Genomic DNA, 19,930 nt, shown 5'->3' on the forward strand with positions numbered 1-19,930 from the left:
ATTCTTCTGTTTGTTAATTTTTATAAGCTTCTCATATTGCTTTTACACTTTCTCCTAGAAATGTTTCTAAATACTTGTACATTTCTTCTGATTCTAATTCCGGAAAATTTCTGTAGTAATTTCCTATTAGAGTACTTTTCCAAACATCTATAACATTTGTCCATGTTTGGGGATCATGTGCTGTTAGATTTAAAATATATCCTTTATGGTCTGCTTGAAACATTATTGGTTGTTCTAGAGGTTTTTCTGCCCCTTTTGCTACATATAAACAATATTTTGCTGGATTGGATTATTATATTTAGTATAAGGTGTTCTTCATGGAAAGTCATGGTAATTAAAAAATTCTTTAATTTCATATTTATTAAAAGGAGTGTGTCCTAATGAAAAATAACTAGTGCTAGCTTCTTTTGTATCTATATTTGCTAATTCTTTTTGATAACTTATTTCTGAAATATTTGATTTATTATCATATACTAAGTATTCATTTTCACTTATTTGTTTATTTATAAACATTTGATCTTCTATCTCAAGAAGTTCTTCTTTGTTAATTTCATTTTTAATTCTTTTGGGAATATAATTTTTTCTTTACTTTTTGGTATTTCTATATTGACAATATTACTTTCTGTTTTTGTTTCTGTTTCTTCAAATTCTTGATTAGGGATAGAGTTGTAATTAGAAAATCTTAAACTTGTTTTTCCTAACCTATTTGTATATATCACTACTTCATCTGGTACTATAGCATGCGAAGTATCAGGAACAAATTTATTAATATCCCATTCTAATCCAGCAAGAGTTTCTGTGGAAAATTCTTTAGGTTTTACCATTTTAATTCCTTTACTACTTATTAAATTTACTACATTGTCTGTAAAGATTTTGTATTTTGTGGTTGACGTAGATGGACATCTTCCTAAAATCCCTAAAGTTATTAGTAGATTATCTCCAAATTCAACTTCTTCATATCCTTTCAAAGAAAAAAAAATCAAAAAAAAAATCTTCTTTTGTTAAGAAAGGTTTAATATAAAAATAAAACAACCTTATTACATGGTTTATTTCAAAGACAAAAAGTGAGCAACGAGCTTGATGAGAAACTACCATGTAGCCCTTCGTTAACTTATTGTATAATATATATATATATATATATATATATATATATATATATATATATATATAGAGAGAGAGAGAGAGAGAGCTAGGTTCAAATGTGGATTGACATCTATTGTGCGGATGTGTGGACAATGCAATTCTGTGAGAATGACAAAGAAAATATGTTGTTTGATAATGTGAATACGTTCAATCTTATATACCCATTTTCATTATTACGCATTCTCACTAATTAAATCATCTATAAGGTTAGTATAGACTTTTTTTAATTAATCTCATTTTGCCAGAATCTTGTAATAATGTATATTGAGTCGTATTCTGTAAGAATGAAAATGAGTGAAAAACGATAGGTGGGAACGAAAATGAATAAGAGTTAGTTAGAATGCATGAAAATTCAATAATTGTGTGAGGTTGAATGTATTCACATTACTAAACAACTTATTCTCTTAATAATTCTCATAGAATAGCATTGTCCATACGTCTGCACAATAGTTGTTCATCCACGTTATAACCTAGCCATATATATATATATATATATATATATATATATATATATATATATATATATGGGAAAAGTAAATATTCCCTTAAGGGTATATAAGATTAGGTACCCAAACTCACCATACTACGTCGTTTTGTATCATATATATATATATATATATATATATATATATATATATATACACACACATTGTAATTGTCCAATGTTCTTATAATTCAACTTCTAACTCGATTTATTTTCAAGATTTTTTAAAATTTCACATTTATCTTCCTCTTACATAATTTTCATTTTCAACCATAATATATATAGCCTAGTAGGTGTTTGGTAAAAAGATGTGATGTAAGAGTAAGATAATAGCAAAATTTTAAAAATCTTGAAAGTAAATCAAGTTATGGATTGAAGTTTAAAAACATTATAATGAATATATCAAACAAAATGACGTATTATGATGAGTTTGGGTACCTAAGCTTATATACCCTTAAGGGTATATTCACTTTTCCCTATATATATATATATATATATATATATATATATATATATATATATATATATATATATATATATATCTATTTTACCTTATAAAGCATCTTTGGTCAAACGCTGAATTTTAAGTCGTACAAGCCCTAATGCAGTGTTTACAATCATTTTAAGCATTGAATGATCTTGGATATTGGTTTGGTCAATATTGGAAAAAGTCAAAATAATAATCACGAATTTTTGACTAAGTCCCATAAAGCATCTTTGGTCAAACGCTGAATTTTAAGTCGTACAAGCCCTAATGCAGTGTTTACAATCATTTTAAGCATTGAATGATCTTGGATATTGGTTTGGTCAATATTGGAAAAAGTCAAAATAATAATCACGAATTTTTGACTAAGTCCCATGTATACTTACCTTTCCTATATTTTTGGTAATATAATCCACTATAAATTACAAAAGCTTCTTATCCTATAATTCTTGAAATCGTTAAAATTCATTCTTTTTTTTATATGTGTTTCTGTTTTTTTGGCGAATACATAAACTCACTCTCAATCTCTCTCTCGGATCCTGCAGAAAAACAAAAACATAGCAGGTATGTTCAATGGTGTTTGTGCCTGTGTGTGACTGTGTTTACATACACAATATAACTCTCTCTCTCTCTCTCTCTCTCTCTCTCTCTCTCTCTCTCTATAATACAACAGAATACATATACATAAATATACAAACTCTCATCTCTCTCTCTCTCTCTTTATCTCTCTTTTATCTTTAATGTTGTTTATGTGTTTTTGTGTTAACAGGATCTGATCTCGGATCCTACAGAAAAAGAAAAACATAGCAGGTATGTTCATTGGTGTCTGTGACTGTGTGACTGTGTTTACATATACTAATAACTCTCTCTCTCTCTCTCTCTCTCTCTCTAATACAACAGAATACAAATACATAAATATACAAACTCCTCTCTCTCTCTCTCTCTCTCTCTCTTATCTTTAATGTTGTCTATGTGTTTTTTGTGTTAACAGGATCTCATCTCGGTTCCTGCAGAAAAAACAAACATAACAGGTTTGTTAAATGGTGTTTGTGACTATGTGTGTCTGTGTTTACATACTAACACAATATAATTCACTCTCTCTCTTTCTCTCTCTAATAAAATACAAAACAAATACATATATATACAAACTCCCTCTCACTCTCTCTCTCTTATCTTTAATGGTGTTTCTGTGTGTTTTTTGTGTTAACAGGAGTGAAATATTCATCATTTTAGCCTTCTTTTTTTCCCTGCACTCTCTCCTTCTCGGTTCCTGCATAAAACATAAATCTTATTAGGTAATGTATTTGTGAAATGTAATTAATATACATTCTAACTCTCTTTAATTGAATGATTGTGTTTTATGCTTACATGTCAAGAAACATATACATAAACAGGTGGCAGACATATTGCCTCTCTTTTTCAGTTCATGCATAACAAATATATTGGGTAATTTTATTTACATTTTTTTTAATATTCATAATTTTCTTTCTAAAAAAAGGGTGTTAGATGAAACATTGGTTTTTTTCCAGGTGTAGGGGTTTTTGCAAGTTATATGTTCAGGGTAATGGATGTTGAGGTTGTTGATGACCAGTTATGTTATATCATTGTGTGTGATATATGTGGAGATATAGGCTATGAGCACTTACTTGCTATATGTAGTAGATGTATGGATGGTGCCGAACACACATATTGTATGCAGAGCATTAAGGATGAAGTACCTAAAAATGATTGGTTATGTGAAGATTGCAAATCTGGTGATGTCTACGATATTACAAGGGTTCAAGTGGAACCATTCAACAATCAAACCACCAAATCTAAAAATGAAAAGAAGTTTTTGAATACACAAACAGAAGATGACAAGCAAAAAAAAATTCCAAAATTACCCCTACAAGATGAAGTCATTATACTTTCAAATAAGAAAGTTATGAATGAAGAAGATTGCATGCAAAACAAAATTCCACAACTACCCTTGGAACAAGAATACATTATCTATGCAAATGAGAATGCAAAAATAAATTGGTGGATGAATTATGGCCACCGGATGATCGTCGACACCAATGGCTCTCTCTTGGGTGAATACAAAAAAATAGATGAAGACCTTTATATCAATATAATCTAATAAAAATTACAAATTACAAATATAGATTAGGTTAGTTATTGTGTCATAGTACTTTATGAAGGTTTAAATTCAAATAATAGCAATGTACTTTGTATTGGTTGATTATTATAACCGAAGTTTGATTCTATTTAAATTAAGAATTTTAGTAGTTGTTTATGCCAAAGTTTGATACTATTTGGAAGGTGTTTTAGCTTTTTCCTCTTTGTATTTTTTAATGCATTTTCTTTGTTGAGCATAGCTTGCTTTTGTCTTTCTAATGCTATTTTTATTACCTGCCTCGAGTTGGTATTTCCCCTCTAAAACCAGAATATACTTATCTAATGAATTTAAAATTTATTTTATACCTTATATATTAAGGCTTTATCACTTGATATAAGAATGAATATTTTAAAAATTCATAGGATTAAAATTTTAGATTATGTTTGTTTGTTGATCAAAAGTTTGTTGAGGTTACTTTATATTTATAGTATACTTTGAAAATATTAACAAGCCAAAATAAGAAGAAAATGTGATATCCTGTAAAAAAACATTACCCTTTTGTTTTTACCATTTTCACCAAAGTACGTTGCTATAAGCGGCCTAATCATTTAGAATATTTATTTTAAAAAAATAATACCAAAATGATCATTTTTTACCATTTTCGCCAAGGTGCATTGCTATAAACACACTAACCCTTAACTGCCCCATCTGAACATTTTTTACCTTTGACAAAAGGCTTAGAAAATAATATGCCAACAAATATGACCATAATATAGCTGAAAACCGGTTAGCAAATCAGATTTATTCAATTCTTGAAAACCAAATTGTGATAATTGCTCCAGCAAAACTGTAATTTGTTTATAAGAATTCTAAAATTACCCCTAGAAAATGAAGTCATAACACTTTCATTATAGCATTGTACTTTAAACTTTTTCAATGTACCATGCGATTATAAGGAAAATGAAATTCTAATTATGTATTTATATAAAGAAATTGTTATTTCCAGAAAAAAAAAACATTACCCTTTTGTTTTTACCATTTTCACCAAAGTACGTTGCTATAAGCGGCCTAATCATTTAGAATATTTCTTTAAAAAAAAATACCAAAATGATCACTTTTTACCATTTTCACCAAAGTGCATTGCTATAAACGCACTAACCTTTAACTGCCTCATTTGAACATTTTTTGCGTTTGACAAAAGGCTTAGAAAATAATATGCCAACAAATATAACCATAATAAAGCTAAAAACCAGTTAGCAAATATGATTTTTTTAGTTCTTGAAAACCAAATTGTGATAATTGCTGCAGCCATAATTTGTTTATAGAAATGCCAAAATTACCCCTAGAAGACGAAGTCATTATACTTTCATTATAGCATTGTACTTTAAACTTTTTCAATATACAATGCGATTACAAGGAAAATATACGTGATTTTTTTAATTCTTGAAAACCAAATTGTGATAATTACTCTAGCAATAATTTGTTTAAAAAAATTCCAAAATTACCCCTATAAGATGAAGTGATACTTTCATTATAGCATTGTACTTTAAACTTTTTCAATATACAATGCGATTACAAGGAAAATGAAACTGATTTTTTTAAATCTTGAAAACCAAATTGTGATAATTGCTCTAGCCAAACAGTAATTTGTTTATAGAAATGCCAAAATTACCCCTAGAAGATGAAGTCATTATACTTTCATTATAACATTGTACTTTAAACTTTTTCAATGTACAATGCGATTACAAGGAAAATGAAATTCTAATTCTATAATTTAAAATTATATATTTCATATTTACAAAATCCATATTTTAATTTTATAAATTTTGAAATTCGAATATTTAAAAATGGATATTACATAAACAAAAAAAATTAATATATTTGACATTATTCTAACTTTAATTTTAAAAAACATATCCTAAAACTTTCTACAATATCAATCCTAACTACATAAATATTGGTTGTTACATTGACATTATCCTACTTTTAAATTTATAAATCTTATCCTACTTATCTATCCATAAAAATTATAAAATTCAAATATAAAAGTTATATATTCGAATATTAATCTTATCTTTTGTATTTATCCACTATTTATAATATTTAAATTTCAAATTTTAAATAATACATGTTTTATCCCTTAATAACAAACAAACTTTATCAGGAAGATCATTATATATATAAGACTGCCGCCATATTTTTTTCAGTCAAATTCAATATCCCAACTATCAAAAAGTATGTTCGGCTATTTGTTATTGTTTTTTCTTTTCATTTTGAATTTATATTGAGTTATATTAATTCCTAATGTTTTCCTCCTTGGCAGCCATCATGCAGTCCTTTAACATGGATGTAGAAACAACAGAACTTGAAACTTGTGAAAAACAACTTTCTCTCCTCCAAAAAAAAACGTGATTTGGCACTTCAATCTTGGAAATGGGATGAAGTGGTGGATCTTGTAAGTTCTGATAGTCAACAACAATTTACTGATGAAGATGTGGATACAGAAGATACAGCTGACTCGATAAAACCATTGAAAATGCCCCGACTCACAATTCAGAGCCGAAACAGGTTCACTAAGCTTAGTCGTCTACCGAATGAAGATTACCGGTATGTCATGATAATTTCAGTTGTATTTAAACAGTTATTACATAATTGAATAGAACTAATTTAGTTTATATATTATAATCACTTCATTCCTAAATTGATTATTTCTAGATATTTTTTAATTTTATGTGTCTATTATTACTATTTTCAAATAACTTTTTGCAGATATGGGTTGGAGTTTCCTGTATTGGATGTGAACCATCCAATACATGGTGAAGATGATGTGCCAGATCCCACTGAAGATGATGTAGGTGTGATCCAGCCAAATCCGGCTGAAAATGATGTACGTTTTCAACCATATCCGTTTATAGATGATGAATCAGAGTTGGGTGAAGACTGATCCTTGCAAGAAAGATCGTTAAAATTGTTTTTTAATAATTTGAATGACTTTTGCTTATAGCAAGTCGAATATTTGATATTTTATCTTTTATGACTCTATGGTTTTAGATGCTTTGATATTGGGTTTTTATGTTTTTTAATGATTATTATTGAATTTTATGGTTTTTGAATCATACTTTTCATACTCTATTTGTTTATTCTTTATTGTTTATCATGGCATCCTACTTTCATTTCTTATTACAACATTCAAAAAAAAATTTAATAAATTCAATGCCTTATTTAGAAAAATATTGAAAGTAGAATGTTTTATTATAAAGAAATGAAAGTAAGATGCTGTAATTTTCAGGAACCTCATAAGAGATCCACCTTTTAAAATTATCCAAGAAAAAGTAAAATTAAGTCTAGTCAAATGTGTTTTAAACATAAAATCCTACTTTCATTTCTTATTACAACATTGTAAAATTTCTTTAAATAAAGACAATGTCTTATTTAGAAAAACTGTGAAAGTATAATGTTGTATTAAAAGAAATGAAAGTAGGATGCTATGATTTTCAGGAACCTCATGAGAGATCCACTTTTTAAAATTATCCAAGAAAAAGTAAAATAAAGTCAAGTCAAATGTTAGCACTTTGGAATATTGTACTTTCAATTTGTCCTTATTAAAGCATTGTACTTTGAAAGTTCCAACCAGATATAACATTTACTTTCATTTATGTGTTGTAATCTTATTGATTTGTGTTTTTATCTTTTGTAGTGAGTGGCATATTAATATCGAGCTACTCGAAACATGGTCATTTTTAACAACCTATTATGTTTAAATCATCTTTATTATTGCTAGATCTTCAGTAAAGGGAATTCAACTTTGTAATCACTTAAGGTATATTTCTTATTATTTTTGGTCTATTATTTATGTTTGTTCCACATATTTAAGTTTGTAAGCAACTTATTATTTAGTTAATAAGTTTGTAATTTTAAACATGTTATTTTCTAGTGTAAGTTATTATTTAGTTAATAAGTTGATAATTTTAAACATGTTATTTTTAATGTAGTTGGTGTTTGTCTTTTAACGGTTCTATATAAATAAATCGTTTTTGTGAACATCATAATGCTTTGACATATTTCATAGCAGATTTTGTTTCTCTTTATCTTAAACTAGAAATAATCCATACTATAAAATAAGACGCAACCTTAAATGGTTTATCCATTGAATTAAAAAATTATATAAAACCATTCTAAAAACACAACAAAATAATAGATAGTTACAAATTTAAGAAAAAGTTTTTGTACAGCATTAATATAGGAAAAAATACATTAAATGGTATTTGGATTCAAAGACAAAAAAAAATGTGTAAAAACATGTGTTGTGAAAACCACGGTTCTTTTTTAAAAGGAAAATGAGATGATATTACTCTTTTTTAAGAGTTTTGTATTAACTCATGTACATTACCAAACCAAATTTTATTGATGATTATATTGTATGTTATTTGTTCTAATATTAAATAATTAATACTATTTCCTAATGAGTCAAAGGGTAAAAGATCAAAATTTGTTATTATATTTGTATTAATTGTGAGGCTATTCTTTGAAATTACGGTATAATAATATAAACATTTGTGATTTTAAAAGGTAACCGTTAATAAATATGATAACTATTAATTGAAATCTAACTTTAAATATCAAATATCACATCAAAAGAAAAATGACAAAAAAAGAAAATTGGTTTTCTGGTTAACATTCGCAATACAAAAAACATGAACTATAACTAACCCAAAAAAAGACGAATAGTTTTATGAGTTTTAAATTTGCCTTAAAAAATGATTTTTGTAAAGACTATTAACACGCCTCAGGGGCTTGGTAAATAACTACATATTTATTGGCCCTTGGTATTATAGTTAAATTCATGGGATATTATGGTTTCTTATAGCATCCTACTTTCATTTCTTATTACAACATTGTATATTTTTAAAGTACAACGCCTTATTGAGATAAACATTTAAAGTATAATGTCATAATACATAGAAATGAAAGTATGAAATGCAATTCGAGAAACTAAAACAATATAATGATAGATACTAATAACACTTACATATTCCTCTTTATGCAAAAACTCATCAGTCTCCTGGATAAAGCATACCTGCAATGGCAAACAAATAATTGAATAAAGTACATGGTTTTTCCAAATGAAATGCGTTTTTAATAAGAAAATGAAAATACAATGTCATAATTTGAAGACTTTTCAAAGTAAAATGCTTACAGAAAAAAAAAACAAAATGTATTAGGGGCTATTTGGTATTAACTTAAAACTCAGGGACTGTTTTGGTAAATAATATATTCATGGGCTGTTTTAAAAATTATCCTTTTTCAAAACTAACCATCAACATTATCCTAATTTTAAATTTTAAAACATAATCTAAAACTTTCTACATTATCTATCCTAACTATATTTTTAAATTCAAAATTTAACAAATGGATAAAATGATTTTTATCTTATCCATCCAAAACCAACTTGAATTCAATACATATATATGACATAATATTCCGCCAAAAGCCACATTTACTTTTCCTTCCACGCTCCTGCAAAAGGTGGGTTTTTTTGTGTTTTTACCTCTTCGTTATACTGATATTCACAATACTAAATCAATACTTCTTCCTTTCTACAGCCTTTTATTACCGTAAACATTTGTTAGCTTGGTTAATCAAAGGCAAAAAGGTATGCATTTCATTGTTTATAATTATTTTTCTGTGATTTGTAGTTTTTCATTCGGTGTATTTTATTTACATCACTTATTCAAAAGAGTAATTGTGCTCATTTAAATAGATTTGTGCCAACAAAAATCATATATAAAAAACAACACAATAGCAAAGCTTTAATATAGCAATGCTTTAAAAGAACTTTTTTGTAAAATTTCCGGTCTATTTTCAAATTTCCAAAAAACGGAATTTTACATAATAGAATGCTATATTTGAAAGATTCCAGAAAGTTGAATAGATAAAAGCATGTTGGTATTTCATGCATTTAGGAAATATTACATTTCAGAAAAAATACAAATAAAAAAACTCATGTTCAAAACTATAGTTCAAAAAATAATAGAATTTTATTGTTTTGTGTTAAAAGTATAAGTAGTATTTTTAGCTTAAAATAATACTACATTGTAGTTTTTGGTTATAAATATATGTTTGTTGGTCTTTTGGGATAAATAATAACAGCTCATTAAAATTTAAGAAACCTTATATTACAAAAAGAGAAAAAATAATAATAGAGTTTTATTGTTTTGTGTTAAAAATATAAGTAGTATTTTTAGCTTAAAATAATACTACATTGTAGTTTTAGGTTATAAATATATGTTTGTTGGTCTTTCGGGATAAATAATAACAGCTCATTAAAATATAAAAAACCTTATATTAATTTATGACATTGAACAAACTCAATACCCTTAAGGGTATTTGTATTGCATCATTCCTTGGGATTTTAAAGGAATTGGAATTAAAATCCATTCCAATCCAATGTTATATATACCAAAAGTCATGTATTTCAAATTATGTCATTTTTCAAAAAGAAATGTCTGTAGTATTAGTTGTTTCTACATAATTTATATTGTTTTTTAAAGACCGTCAAAATCACAAATCTACTAAACACCTTACTGAAGATCAATAATGGTGTTCTAATAAGCAGAAGTTTTTTTTTTATCAAAATTTTTCCTTAATTTATATGTATCTTACACAAATTAGTTATGCAATATGTATCTCTTCTTCCTATGTGTCTTCAAAAACATTCACATTCAGAATCAACAAAATGATGGTCATTTATAAACATGAACATACAAAGGGATTCAATTTTTTTGGGAAGCCACACATTGTTCGTTTTAATTACTAAACTGGTTAAACTTTTAATAAAAACTTTTAAATAGACAACGTATGAAAAAAACTAATTGTTGTGAGTTCTTCTATCCTGGTTTATATAAAAACTTTAACAGAAATACTAAAAATTAATAAAAGATTATGCTTTTTGAAGTATAAACATAAAGTTCTTACTTTTGCTGGATAATTCCCAATTGTTGTGTTGCAAGTTCCTATTTTTCTTTGACTATTTCAGTCTATCAAAATTATACACACAATTCAAATTACATGATTATAGAATAATAATTTATGTAATTAAGACATAAAATCAAAAGATTATACCTCTATTATTGCATTATCACGTTTAGATAATGCAGAACCAACACAACATTGGAAAATTTTATTCTGCTTCTCTGCTTCTAAGCTCTGAAGAGGTTAAAAAGACAAAATTAACCTCACTATAACAAGTTCATATGTATTCCAATAAGAAAAGTAAAATGACAGAATTAACCTTTGTATGATACGATAACACTGTGAAAGCTCTTCTTGGAGATTTACATTATTCCGCATACAAGAAGTTAACTTCTTCTTCAAATCATCTATTTCCTGCTCCAGACCAGCTGTCCTAATTGTGTATACTTCAAATGTCTGAAAATTATACAAAAAAATGCTTAGTTTAGGCTTTTCTGTTAGGTGTATGGTTGAGAGATAGTTAGAGATGAAAAAAACTAATTGTTGTGAGTTCTTCTATCCTGGTTTATATAAAAACTTTAACAGATATACTAGAAATAAATAAATGATGATGCTTTTTGAAGTATAAACATAAAGTTCTTACTTTTGCTGGATAATTCCCAATTGTTGTGTTGCAAGTTCCTATTTTTCTTTGACTATTTCAGCCTATCAGAAGCATATACACAATTCAAATTACATGATTATAGAATAATAATTTATGTAATTAAGACATAAAATCAAGAGATTATACCTCTATTATTGCATTATCACGTTCAAAGAATGCAGAACCAACACAACATTGGAAAATTTTATTCTGCTTCTCTGCTTCTAAGCTCTGAAGAGGTTAAAAAGACAAAATTAACCTCACTATAACAAGTTCATATGTATTCCAATAAGAAAAGTAGAATGACAGAATTAGGTGTATGGTTGAGAGATAGTTAGAGATGATGAGAGTTAGAATAGAAGAAATTGTCGGCACCTGAAGATTCAGAATCAGATGCTTCTCAGCAAGAGAAGCAACAACCATAAGAACTGGCATCGATTTCAGTCTACAGTAATGTCTAGATCTAGAAACCAAGCACATCGTTAAACGGAGCAAGTAGCGTAACAACATCCATACCTAACATTTTATACATCTCAACATACCTTCTTAAGTGCTTCTGCTTCGATCGTAACCAGCCTAACACCACCACCGTCACAACTGCCAGCACATCCTGTGAAAGAAACCTTAATTCTCCACCATTTACACGATCATCGAACTTCCATTCAAAAGATTTGTCGTTGTGGCCCGATAAAATACGATTAGAACTATCGACTGAGATTGGAGTATCGATAATTCATTGGAATGAAGATGAAGTGAATAGTGAGGGTTTCCAATTGGGGAAATGATTAAATGAGTGAGAAATAGGGTTTGAGAGTGAGAGAGTATCGAGTGGTGTGTATTGATCGTGAATCCGTGATATTATCCCTTTCCAAATCAATTAAAAAATTAAAATATGTTAGTATTTAAGCTGGAAATTGTTTACAATTATAAAAGGTATTTGCTTTCTAAATACTCCAAAATTACCTCCATTTTTTTTCATTAATCTCAATTTTTTTACTATTTTTTTTATTGTAACAATTTTGTTTTATGATTCATTCTTTTAAGACTATTTGTTTCAAATATATATAATATAAAAAATGTAAACATATAAAATTTTTTAATTTTTCTTTACATCATGATTCATTAAGTTTTATGGGTGTTTTATTATGTTAAACAAAATATAGGAAATTGATATATGAAATATAACAAAAATTTTAATATTTCAGTAATGGATGGTCATACTACCGTTCGAGATTTTTCTGCTATGCGAAGTGTTTACATATGGTGGAACATATTATCTATTCGAGTTTTATATGTGTGGGACGACATTGAAAATAACATAGTCTTGATTTGGATGATTGATCGAAACGTAAGTATGAATACAATAAAATGAATATGTCATCTTTTATCTAATGTTTTGTTTATAATTTACATAATTGTTATTATATTACATATCCAGAGAGACAAAATGATCGCCATTGTCCCACAATGTTTGAGGCAAATAGTTTTGAACATGAATTTGGTTGGAAGAGTGTTGTCCTTAAATCATTTCCAAGTTGATCATTTTTACGAAGATCACCCCACGTATCAAAGTTATAGAATTTTCTTTGGTGATTGGGCAATAGTGATAAAAAGTAATACAATATTTACTCGCTTGTCAAATGATATCGACAATTCATTTCCACAATATCCGTTGTGTTCTTCTATTACAAGCCTCGCAAGAAATTTTAGCCATCAAAGAATGATGATCGGTACATTTATATATATTTAATTTTATATTTATATTATATATATATATATATATATATATATATATATATATTATAAATTGCATACAACAAATAAAATTATACTAATTTTCGTGTGGTTTAGATGTTATTGGAAAAATCGTTTGGGGAAGACGAATGAGGCCATTCTATGCATTTGAACTATTTCTCCAAAATGAGATGTAAGTATATAATAACATAATACTTTATTTTATAAATTTACTAATCAACTTTCATTGTTATTATGTGTTTTAACAACTTTTTGTTTAAATGAATAGGGGGCATATTATAAAGTTGATGTTCAATCACGTACCAATGAGCCTTATGATACCATTGTATCTTGCGATATTTAATCAATCCATAATTTATGTCTCTAGGGTGAAGTTGGTCAACCTAAATTTGTGTAAGTTAACTACAGGAAACATTATGTATAGTTTCATTCTTTACATATTAATTACTTTTATATACCATGTTAATTGTATATTACATGTCCTTACAGATAATTTATTGGTTTCTACTTCATTAACTGATGTCACGTTGGAACCAAGAACACCGGAAGCGGAGAGGATAAGAATTAGATATAGGGAAAATATCTAATTTTACTATAGTTGTTTGTTTGCGGATTATGTGGTAGTTAATTGGATTTTTAGGTGGTTATTTGTTTTCGTAGTTTTTGATATTTATTTCCTTGCAGATTTTTTGAAATGGGTTTTTACTTCGTTTATTGAATTAATAATTTTTAGTTTATAAATTTAGTTTCTTTGTTTGACTATTTTTTTATATTATTTTATTTTGTTCTTTCTATTTATAGGATATTTACGTTGTGGTATATTAATTAAAACAAATATTTTACCAAAGAAAAAAATAAAAATATTATTTAAATATTAACTAATCAATATGCATTTATCCAATTATTTAAGAAAAAAAACTATTGAAACCCTTAAAGAAATATATACCGAAAAAAAATTAATGAAACTTGAAACAAATACATATTGCATAAGGCAAACAAGCCTCGAAAAGATAACATGAAAAACAAAAACCGATAAAACATTACTTAAAGTATTGAAAAAAAAACTATATAATTTAATGCAAATATCAATTTCATAAATAAAAATTTAGTTCAACTCAATCAATGTTCGAGTAATATGGTTATAAGTATTGTATATAACAATCATTTTTCATTAAGTTGTGTTATGAAAAAAAATCAATTTATATATTATTATTTTTACGTTTTTACAGTTGGCATGGTGATTGTAGACAAGGAAAATAGGCCTAATGATGTCATTCGACTAGACGTAAATGCACATAAAGGTACGTCTGATATGTGCAACATGATTATTACTTTAATTTTACGAATAATTCATCAGAAACAAAATAATGCAGAAAAAAGAAAAGCATATAACAAGACGTCTTATGAACGACGAAAGGAGAATAACAAGATTAGACGAATAGCCGATGGAGAGGTAAGTAGACAAAACGTGACAGATGTGACAAATTTGTGTACAGCCGAGGGGACCCTAACGGATATTACAAATAAAACTCCTACAAGTGTATTGGATGCTGCTCAAAGGAGGTCGATTCAGAACAGAAAGGCCTATCAACGACGAAAGGAGCGAAACTTAGCGACAACGCCTAAAGAAATTCTACAGGAGGATCCATATGACTTTGTTTATAATGGTATCCCTAAATAACATCGTGTGTTGAAGGGGCAAAAAGCATGTGTTCATTGTGGAGCAAAACGATTCCAATTTGAATTCCCTACCTTTTGTTGCATGGGTGGTAAAACAAAGTTGACACATTCCTCTATCCCAGAAGAATTACTCGAACTCTTCACATCTCGAAACGAATTAGGCAAGACCTTTAGACACATGATACGAGCATACAACAACAACTTTTCATTTGCATCAATAGGCGTGAATGTGGATAAAACAATGACAAATATGACATCTGGAGTATACACTTTTTGTGTGAATGGAGGAATATATCATAGAATCGATCAGTTAATCCCAAGGGATGGAAAACCTCGGTACTTACAGTTGTATTTTTATGATGCTGATTATGGGATGTCACATAGACTCAAATGGAAGAATATTGATAAACAAATTGCTCAAAAGTTGATCCGTGTTCTTGCCACAAACCCATACGTGCAAATATTTCGAAGACTTTCTGATCTAGGTCCGCTTGACAAATACAGAGTCACTTTGAATGCATCAGTAGAACTTGACCAAAGGGTATACAACAGACCGACCACATCCGAGGTACCATAATAATTATTGTCTATTAATTATAAAATAAATATATCATGTATGACATACAAATGTATATATTACACACTATATTTAATCATATCGTTTCCATAATAAAAATTCTAGGTCGCTGGTATTTGGATTGAAGGTAACGACAACATAGTCGCATATAGACGAAGTATTATCGTGTATGGCAGATCCGACAAACCACGAACAATTCAATCTTACTGGGGATGTTATGATCCATTGTGTTATCCTTTATTTTTTCCTAATGGTGAGTCTGGATGGCATTCTAATATCCCAAGACATGGATTTCCCATCAATAATATTATTAACGACGACGATGACATCCATGATGATTTAGGAGGTACACATATCCTAACTTTTTAAATTTTAGTTAAATTTACAAAGATTACATGTTTGTATAAATCATTAATTTTTTTTTTTCACGACATCAACATTGTGTAGACTCTAATACAAAAGGAGGGCGGAATACTGTAAGTATGCGAGAGTACTATTGCTATAAGTTTCAAATCCGGTCAAATTATAATGTAATTTTGTTGGGAGGGAGATTACTACAACAGTTTGTAGTAGATATCTACATCAAGCTTGAGACTTCACGTTTGGAGTTTTGTAGAAAAAACCAGTCAAAAATAAGAGCAGATTTATACCAAGGTGTTGTGGACTGTGTTAATGCCGGTGAGGTTCGATCGAATATGATAGGGCAACGTGTTGTGTTGCCTGCAAGTTTCATCGGAGGCCCACGTGACATGCGGCGACGATTTCTTGATGCCATGACTTTAGTTCAAGATGACGGGAAGCCTGACATATTTCTTACAATGACATGCAATCCAAACTGGCCGGAAATAAAAGATGAGTTACTCCCTTGGCAGACAGCTCAAGATCGACCGGACCTTGTGTCAAACAAACATAGGGATGGTCCGAGTTAATTTTTGAAAATAGGGACTAAACACGCTTTCTGGCATGTGCACGAGGGACGAATGGTGTAATTTACCCAAAAAACAATTATAACATAGTTCAGTAATAAATACCATAGTTTAAAATTCAAAATAAACATAGGAGAAAACTAAAATAGTTCAGTAATAAATGTATTATAGCTAAAAAATATAAAATCTAAGCTATGATAGTAGTCATACTTAAGTATGGAGTGGAAAAGAAGTGCCTCACGTCTGAAACATTCATCACAAATGATAATCATTGGTTCTTATGCATTCTTTTCCTCAACTGTTCTAGTCATATACACCATGCCCTTAATAATCCTTCAATAAGGAAGGAGACTATTCCATGATCCAACAGAACAATACATGTATTTACATGCAAAAACATAAAAAAAAAAATGGCAAACATCAATACAACCACATATCATGCCATTCTCACTTTTATGGTATATAAATGTGGAAGGGAAACTAAGAGTACTAACTGGGAAACGATGAAGCCATGTCTTGTAATCAACCACTGTGAAAGCCTAATGCACATAAATCATCTAATATTCTCCTACATCCAAGAAAATAAAAACATAAAATACTCGTATTTTTACTGTATCTATTAGATTTTATGCTAGTAAGTAGAAACTCTCCATCATTTCCCCTGCAACCTTTACCTAACCACTATTTCTAGGGTTATTAAACAACAAACATTATTTTAAAGATTTATTAACACATTAGGTAGCATCATTATAGAAATATTGAAAAGTTTTGTGTAGGAAAAACTTAAATGAAATAGCAACGAACTTCCCTTGATTTTACAAAAAAAAATTAATGAACTTTAATTTTTATCCAGAATAACAATATAAAACATTAATTTACTAATAACAACATCTTACTTTCTAGTAATTGGGATTGTTGCTATGGCTTAGTTTGTAATTTTGGAGCTGTGTTGGTTTGGTCACTTGATGCATTTGGATCCGAGTGATGTTACCTCATAAATCTTCAATTCCTATTGATCTGTGTTGACAATCATGCTCTTTAGATCCTCACGCCAGCGCAACCACTTAGTGTCGCCACATTGAAGGTGAAATGATTTGAATTATTTTATAGTATTCACAAAAATGATGTTCCATTAGTCTCGTCTCGCAGTTTAAATGTGGTACTTACACGCCCTGCCTCATGCCCCTCTTCTTTCATCTGAAGCACATGCCCAAATTTAGACCACCTGAGGTGCCTCCTCAACTGATAAAACTGCAAAGTTATATGGAAGATAAGTTGTAATTTATATCAAAATCTTAGATGTCATACTAAGATATTACACTGAGTAGTTATTAAACACATCATGGTTATCAAACAATAAGACAAAATGTTAAAAACCAAACCAAAAAATTTGTTTCAAACCGAATTGCTACCATCAATTTTTATCATCCTACATTTTACCGTGCCCGCTTAAAATTCCCACATTGTCCAAAGGTCAAAGGTTAACATTTTTAGCATCACTTTTTTCTCTACTCTTTCTTATTAAGAACATTATTAAAATTTGTAGCTACCTCATGGAAAACTAAATTGCTTAGTCATAAACCAAATTTATTTCACCCTCCATATGGTAACCGTTTACACCATATTTATACCTACAGAGAAAAGCTAACAAATTGACTATTCCATAGTAGATTGGATAGAAAACTGCAACCTTTTACAGCAGATTCGCCTGCCAAATACCCAAAAATGTATCATGTAACAATAAGAAGATTACTTTGCTACAGCGCAAAAGAACAAAAAGTCAAAGTTCAAATTACTTCAATTGAAAAAGAGAAACAGAAAAAGGAGATGGACTGATCAGTTGCCAATACCAAAATTTCCAAATCAATTACCACCCGTTTAGCATATGCACGGTTAAAGATATTGAAAGAGAGAGAACAAAATACATGTACAGTAATAATGAATTAGAATAACGATAACCTTTAGTTTACTTTCTACTTTACCAGTAACTTCTAGAGAAGATTGGGTGTGCAACAGGTTTGAAGACTGAAGTAACTTATTGATTATAATAATATATATTTTGGTTCAAACATTTAAGCAAACACCAAATCTGCATAAAAAGTAAAAGTAATTAAGTCATAAAATATTAATAGTTCCATGAAAAGGTGTGAGAGAGGGTAAAAGGGCGCATAAAATCGTCCAAAAAAAGGAGTTGGTGTACATCAAACAGGTAAGGGTGGTTGCAAAAAGAAGACTTGCCTTTGAATTATGTCTACGACGCACAAACTGCACTCCTTTAATTTGTAAACATAAAAAGTTCCAGGAATCAATTGAGGAAGAGATAGAAATGGCGAAAGATGAAGAAGGTAAACGAAGGGATTACTTGCCGAGAGAGAGAGAGAGAGAGAGAGAGAGAGAGAGGATAGAGATAAGGGAAACATGAGGCGGCGATATGGGGGGAGCAAAACCAAGCAAGACGTTACAAAATTACAAAAAAAATACAAACCCTATATTACAAAATCGAAATGAAAATTAAACATTATAAACCATAGATTATAAAAATTGTAAAACAAAAATATGAAATTGTACATACCATATACAGAATAAAGATGAAGTGAAGAGGAAAAAGGAAGAAAAAGCAAGAGAAGAAATAAAGAATCCATAGAAGAAGAAACAAACCTTGAAAGTATAAGCGTGAAGGGCAGACGTGAATTCTCATGTCTCACCCATCTCTCCGGCTTCCAATTACTGTTGGTAAGGATGGGGTACTCGGCTAAAAAAGAAGACAATTCTGGGGAAGATAAGAGTGTGTACACGTAAATTGATTGGAGAATAGAGGAGTTGGAAAGTGCAGCGATCATGAGAATCTCACGAACCCATATCAAAAAATATGCTATGTCGGCTCCCAGAAACAATTGTTTAGGAATCGCAGGAAAATACGAAGAAATCATGTGGGTACCTGATCTTGAGCTCTTGGTAGTGGATTGAGAAATTAAACTGATACCCAATTGACTTTAGGTCAGTATTATCTAATTTTGGGCGAGTTATCTGCAATGAAGGAGAGGTGTCAATTAAAAGGGATCCAAGAGTGGCACGCAGCATTGGGAGAAACGACACCGCCACCAAGGAAAACCCAATAATAGTACGAACGAAAGAATTACACTTGGATAGTCCGTACGAAAAATAACA

The 19,930-nt window shown here is 29.1% G+C and overlaps 1 long non-coding RNA gene across 2 annotated transcripts; it reads right to left on the reverse strand.

Annotated features, from left to right (window-relative positions):
• Positions 1 to 17,007: 17,007 nt before the first annotated feature.
• On the reverse strand, positions 17,008 to 19,930 carry LOC145126004 (uncharacterized). 2 transcript variants are annotated; one of them, XR_013716269.1, is made up of 3 exons: positions 19,421 to 19,919; positions 17,659 to 18,013; positions 17,008 to 17,330 (listed from the first exon to the last, which is right to left on the reverse strand). It is a non-coding gene; the product is annotated as an uncharacterized LOC145126004 (long non-coding RNA). The 2 variants fall into 2 exon arrangements; XR_013716268.1 differs by lacking the exon at positions 17,008 to 17,330 and having other exon boundaries at positions 17,546 to 18,013; positions 19,421 to 19,930.

This window comes from Lactuca virosa, chromosome 7, assembly GCF_052849685.1.
Source record: "Lactuca virosa cultivar CGN04683 chromosome 7, Lactuca_virosa_CGN04683_v6, whole genome shotgun sequence".
In the NCBI taxonomy this organism is placed as follows: domain Eukaryota; kingdom Viridiplantae; phylum Streptophyta; class Magnoliopsida; order Asterales; family Asteraceae; genus Lactuca; species Lactuca virosa.